A 5,885-nucleotide genomic window follows, 5' to 3' on the forward strand; every position below is an offset into this window, starting at 1 on the left:
AGAACTTGAAAAGGATTTTGAGAAGCAAGTAAGAGAAGTAGAGGAAAAACTGGGAAGAGAAATGAGAGTGATGCAAGAAAATCACGAAAAACAAGTCAATAGCTTGCTAAAGGAGACCCAAAAAAAATACCAAAGAAAATCCCCCATAGGGTCATGAAAGAACTGGACACAACTGAACAGAAGCAACAATATGGAGTTAAGCAGAGTGTAGACAGTCTGGGGCAAACAAAGCTTTGTTGACATCTAGGTCAGGGGCATGCTTCTTACCTATAGGGCAGCTTCCTCCCCATAGAGGCCCCCCCCAATATCTCACTTTGTACTTCTTCACTAACCTGTACCTCCTTGCAGCAAACCACCCCAAGGGTCTTATCGCCATGGTACCTTCTTCCCATCTTCCCCACCGCTCCAATCCCCAAAAAGGGCAGATCAACCAGTCTCCCATAGAGAACAAAGAGTCCTTTGTTCATCCTCCTTTCTCTAACCCCATTGTACCAAATGGTTTTTTATCTTAGATGAAAAAATTCCTAGTTAAGGCTCTAGACCAGAGGTTTCTAAATTTATTTGACCTACCGCCCCTTTCCAAAAAAAAAAATTACTCAGTGATGCCCTGGAAATATACTTTCTTTAACTCTTAAATGTTTTTTTTTTAATTTGCATGATTTCAAAAAACATAAAATATTGTTTTAAAAAGACACATCTTAAATTTAATAATTTATTGTAAATTTGTGGGGGGTTTTTCATGCATTGAAATTTTGATGATGCAATATTGCATCATGTAACCATATAGTATCATATTGTAAACAAGTCAGTACAAGCACATATTCTTGCCAGTGCATGCTGGATTTCCCAACAATGCCAACACTAGCTTGTTGGCAGACTTGACCACTCATCAGTTATAACTTGCATTTTGTGTGTTTATTTGGCAAATAATGTAATCACTACATCTTTAACTCTATTACCCAACAAATGAAACATGTATGAATGGTTTTTCAAATTTTTCTTCTCTTTTCTTCTCTTCTTTCCTTATGCTTCTACCACCCCCTTATTCTTGTTCAAGGCCCCCCAATTGCACCCAGGGCTACTACCATTCCCCTGGATCATTCTAGCACCCCCCAGGGGCAGTATTGCCCCACTTTGGAAACCTATGCTAGATGCAGAAGAAATGGAAGACAGAATTTGCTTCCGAAGGACTTGGAAATGAAGTCTAGATTTAAACACTACTAAAGAGTTTAAGATAGATTTACAGGCTACAAATTATGGATCCACCTGTCCTAGAACAACAATAGTAATATCTTACATTTATTTAATGAATTCTAATTTTCACATCAGTCATATCATTCAAGCGACCTAGGAGGAAACAAGGTTGGTATTATTCACCTCATTTTAAAGATGAGGCAACTGAGATTCAGAGAATGGAATGCATATTTTGCAAGGTGATAAAATGAGTAGGTAAAAGCAGGTACTAATGGTGCTTTTGTAATCTTTAGTTTACAGATGAGTGAATGGAGATGGTTGTTGTGCTTTGTTCTCAAAGAGGACCAAAATGACACCACTATGTTAGAGTCAAGTTACAGTGTGTTTGACTGTGGCTGATCAGACCAATATCAGCTCAGAATGCTCTACCACAGGTTGGGCACAGATAGTCCGTGTGAACATTTGGGTTGGATTCTCTATATTTGTGCATCTCGTGTTTCTTTTGAGATAATTCAGTTCTGCTTTGCTTATAGAGCACAGCACCTTCTCTGATGAGGGCATGCCATGCTGAGTTAAGTGACTTATCCAGAGTCACACAACTAGCGTCAAAAAGTCTGGTAGATTCCAGGTTCAGCATTCTATCCACATACATCAGATAAATATAAAGTGTGTGTGTGTGTGTGTGTGTGTGTGTGTGTGTAAATAGGGGAAGTGGGGAGCACTAACAGCTACATTGCTGTTCAATCATTTTTCAGTCATATCCAACTCTTCATGACTTCATTTGAGGTTTGCTTGGCAAAGATACTGAAGCAGTTTGCCATTTCCCTCTCCAGCTAATTTTGCAGATCAGGAAACTGAGGCAAACAGGGTGAAGTGACATGCCCAGGGTCACACTGCTAGTACATGCCTGAGTAAAATGAGAACTCAAGTCTTCCTCACTCCATGCCTGGCACTCTATGCATTATGCCACCTAGCTGCTGCTAACAACCATAGGGATCAGGAAAAATCTCTTGAAGGAGGAAGTACTCAAGCCAAGGCTTGAAGGGAGCTGCCAGTTCCATTCAATAGAGAGAACACTGCAGTCTTGGGGACTATCCCTGAGCAAAGACACAGATACAGGAAATGTCAAGAAAAGGAAAATAAAGTGGTTTTGTTTAGCTGGAATGAGTGTGGAGAGCAAAACAGAGGAGACAGCAAATGAAATCAATCCAGAAAGAGAAGTTGGAGCCAAATTCAGTTATCCCTTCCACATTGTGCCTTTCCCCATGGTGGTTTCAATACATCGAGGGTCGGCATAAGAAATTAAATGGGAATTCGGAGGGAGTTTTGCAGAAATCTCAGACAACACACAAAGGCCCACAGATGACACAAAGCCTATGACCAAATATTTAACCCAAATTTGACAATAAGGTACCATAAACACCCCATAAAAGAAAAAATTTGGATTTCTTCTCTGGTACAAAGGGAGGGCCAACAAATTTTGCGTGGATTTTCCAGATCTCAGGGCACCATGTCCCTAATCCCCCACAATGTGGAAGGGCTAACTATAGTCATAAAGAACTGCCTGAAGTTAAGTGACTTGCCGGTCACACACATAGTAAATGTTAAAGGTGAGGATTTATTTGTCTCCAGCACCCTATCCTGGGCTCTTACACCCACCACAGGAACCTAAAAAAGTCGAACATCTCACCTACATCCATACACCTACCTACATAATAACACCTGTCGAAAAGAGCCAAAGGGACCCCAGGTGATTGCTTTTCCTCACCTCAGTTCCTAAGCCTCAACATTTAAAGTGTAGGCAGGTGGCTGCCTCCTGGCATAGCTGTTTGCCATCAAAACAAAACCCAGAGACGCCTCTCCCTCTTTACAATCTCCTCAACAAAGGTACCACATAATATTTCATGTTTAGCATTCCACTGCTCAGGCTGATTGAATTCCAGAGTACAGATATAAGCTAATAAATAAGGCCATAAATCATCCTGGTCGTTACTGACATGCTTTTTGAAGGATTCACACTTCCTAGCCTTGGAATAGTGTTACTCTGGGGATAATGGACAAAAGCCTACTTTGGACAATAGTTATTGCAGCCCTGTGCCTTCCCTGCCCCCTCCCTCTCCAACTCCATCCTTAAGTAACCTTGGCCAGCCCCGTTCTTTGTTGCACAGAAATAACCTGGCCATTGAAATCTGGGTGTTATTTCATTAAACTGGTCTCAACTTACAGACTCCTGAAGGATGGGGAGGGGGGAGGGATAAAACTGTTGCTCCATTGTCCTTTTCGTAAACGATCCCTTCCTTCTCAGTAAAATTTCTTTCTCTTCTCTGGGAAATTTCAGTCTCTACTGAATGGCAAAAGCAAACAAACAAACAAACAAACGAATGAATGAACGAACAAATAAATAAACAAACAAACAAATAAATAAATAAGAGAATCTTAGCTATGCAAGATAAATTCTGAAATCTCTCTACTTTCTGCACTTCCTGTTGTTTTCCCCTTGATTCTCTCTTCACAGGAATTGTTTTGTGACCTGCCTACCTGCAGGGCCTTGTCACTGGGGTGTGCTGGAGCCAACCCTAGAGAAGACGTTGTAATTTTCAGGGTGAGCATTTATACCTCAGAAATCAGCAAATTAGGTCTTATTTATTGTTTTGTGGATTGCCTAGATGTAAGAAAGTGATAGAAAAGGTTAATTATGCAGATTAAGCTTAAAAGTGTGTCCCCTGGAACATGGGGATGGGGGTGGCAAAGACGATTGATTATTCACAGTTCCCAGCAGGCCCCTCTTTGGCCATTCTTTGTGTCTCTGCTGTGAAGGCCCCTGAGGCAGAGCCGGAGCAGGCTTTTCAGAGGTCACCGTTCTGAGTGTCCTCATTACTTGCCAGTAGGCACCTGCCAATATACGCTGCTAAATTTGGTTTGAGGAAAACAGCAAGACAAGGTTTCCTTTTTCATTGTTTTTTGTTTGTTTGATTTTTGCTGCTGTTGTTTTTCTATTTTAAATTAGTCATTATAGGTAATGGCTAGTAGCACTAATTCTGGAAGGGTATGTCTTTTTCGTATTTAACGGAATTAGGAAGACCTGAGTTTGAATCGTGCCTCACCTTAAACAGGTGATTCTGGGCCTCTCTGACCCCCAGTTTCTTCATCTGTAAAGGGGGATTTGGACTCACTAAAGTCCCTTCCAGCTCTAATTCTATGATTCAGTGGCCTAAGCCTCATGCCTAGCTTCAGAGTTAAAGGGTATTATTTTTCATAAAGTCAGTTCAGATGTTTAGGATTTTTTAAACACTCCTGGGTTATTTCCATGGTTACTCTAACAACCAGAGTCTGGCCAAGACAAAGGTCAGTAGCGCTGGGTCATTTGTGTCCAATTGCTTCCAGCATAAAATGGGCAGTGTGACCTAGGAGGGGGAGGTGAGAAGGCAGTCCCCATCACAGCAATAAGACTCTTCCTGTTTACATTGTCGTAGGTCTCATGGCAGCTCAGATAGTCTGGGTAGTGATGGTGGAGAGAGCCACAGTTATAATGAGGCAATCAGGTTTTTGCTCCAGGATACCAAAATCTAGAAGGCACTGACTATAACTTAGGAGGGTATTTCTCATTCTCCAATTCAACCACTCAGCCATCCTGGGGTCACACACCCCAGAAGCAACTTCCCACCTAGCCGATTTCCATCCCACCTTTTACCTGAGTCAGTTCCTATCCCAAGGAGCAGTGGCCACATCACCAGCTTCTAGGGCCAGCCTCCCTCCTTCCCCTCCCCCATAGTAGAGAGCCCTTCAGCAGCATAGATAACCTATGGGGTCCTGAGTTACTTTTCCTTTCTCTGGAGGCTGCGCCCAAGATGAGCTACCTGACCCCACTATGTGCCCGCCATCCCGGGCTACTCTGGAAATAGAGAGGTTGGGGTGGTAAAAAGGAAGGAGCTAGGGAAGAAAACATGGAAGACGGGGAAACAACTGTGGGAGCCTGGCAGAGCAGTCCCAGGGCTGCAGCCATGAACATGACAGCTGTGCATTAATGTAGCCCTTCTTTTGTGGGAGCTTCTGGTCCAGTCTAAAATCCCATCTTCTACAGGAAGCCTTTCCCAACCTCTGTTAATTATTTCCTATTTATCCTGTATTTGGATTGGTTTGTATATATCTATTTGTATATCGGCTTCCCTATTAGATTGTAAGCTCCTTGAGGTAGGGGCTGTCTTTTTTTCCCTCTCTTTGTATTCTGAACACTTAGCACAGGGCCTGACATCTAGTAGGTTATTAATAAATGTTTATTGATGGATTCATCCTCCTTGTCACTAAGCTTATTTATTGCTCAAACCCATTTCAGCAGTATAATTCATATTTGTTCAGTTGTTGAACTGCAGTACCACGAGTTGGGAGCAGCTAGGTGGTGCAATGGATAGAGCATGAGTCCTGGAGTCAGGAAGATTGGAGTTCAAATCTGGCCTCAGACACTTACTAGCTGTGTGACCCTGAGCAAGTCACTTAACTCTTATTTGCCTAAGTTTCCTCATCTGTAAAATGGGGACACACTGGAGAAGGAAATGGCAAACCACTTCAGGATCTTTGCTAAGAAAACACCATGGAAAATGGGTCATATAGAGTTGGACACAACTGAACAATAACAAAGCACCGTAAATTATAAGCTCATGAAAGGGATGAATCATATGAGTTTAAAGTACTTT

The sequence above is a fragment of the Phascolarctos cinereus genome, unplaced genomic scaffold (genome assembly GCF_003287225.1).
Source record: "Phascolarctos cinereus isolate Bilbo 61053 unplaced genomic scaffold, phaCin_HiC Scaffold_726;HRSCAF=1367, whole genome shotgun sequence".
Classification (NCBI taxonomy): Eukaryota; Metazoa; Chordata; class Mammalia; order Diprotodontia; family Phascolarctidae; genus Phascolarctos; species Phascolarctos cinereus.